Source organism: Piliocolobus tephrosceles, chromosome X (genome assembly GCF_002776525.5).
Source record: "Piliocolobus tephrosceles isolate RC106 chromosome X, ASM277652v3, whole genome shotgun sequence".
Lineage (NCBI taxonomy): Eukaryota > Metazoa > Chordata > Mammalia > Primates > Cercopithecidae > Piliocolobus > Piliocolobus tephrosceles.
Window position 1 is genome coordinate 72,121,097 of NC_045455.1, and position 996 is coordinate 72,122,092.

Consider the following 996-nt stretch of genomic DNA (forward strand, 5'->3'; position numbering starts at 1 on the left):
AAAGAAAGAAAGAAAGAAAAAGAAAGAAAGAAAGAAAGAAAGAAAGAAAGAAAGAAAGAAAGAAAGAAAGAAAGAAAGAAAGAAAGAAAGAAAGAAAGAAAGAAAAAGAAAATGTAGGTAAGACTATTCCTCTTCGATAGGGATACACTCAGACTGAAGTTGGGGGCTCAGCTTTATGCAAATAAGCAACTTAAACACAGTATGTGCAAAAGTGACCTCTTTCTCCTTCCCAAGTCCTTTTCTACTTGAGTTACTTATTTTTTAAAGTGTCATCCAGGTTCTTCTTGTTTGAGTTACTTAATATCTCTGTTCCTCAGTTGCCTAGAATCTAACATGGGGATAAGAATGGGACCTACTTCATAGGGTTGTGAAGATTAAATGACATAATGCACATAAAAGGCTTAGCCCAGTTGAAGGCCATCACCATCATCATCATCATTGTCATCATCGGCATGTTTAGTCCCTCTTTCTCCTCCACTCTCACCACATCTAATTAAAGCTTATTTTATTTTACTATTTATTTATTTTATTGTTTTATTAAATCTTATGTCTACCTCTTCAGTGGCACTTACATATATTCTTATCTACTTCCCTGGCCACTCTGCTGGTTTAAATCGTCTGGTTCTCTGGACTATTGTGATAGCCACCACACTGGTTTCCCTGACCCCATCTTGCCCATCTTCTCTATCTTGCATTCTCCTGTCCATTACAATGCAGAGCTGAGCATGCTGCTTCCCTGCCCTAAACCTGAAGAGTTTGTCTTGCTGACTGCTCCCAATCTGCCTTTGCAGCCTAATTCCTACCTCTTCCCTCCATGTATCCTAGATTCCTGTTAATTTCACACTGTTTCCTGTATCTGGCCTTTACTCAATTTTTCTTCTACTTGAGACACTCTTATGCCCTTTCTCTAAATATCTACATCTTATCCATACTTTAAGGCTCAACTTGAACATCACATGGTTCCTATAGCTTCCCTTACCTCTCCTGAGGATGCTG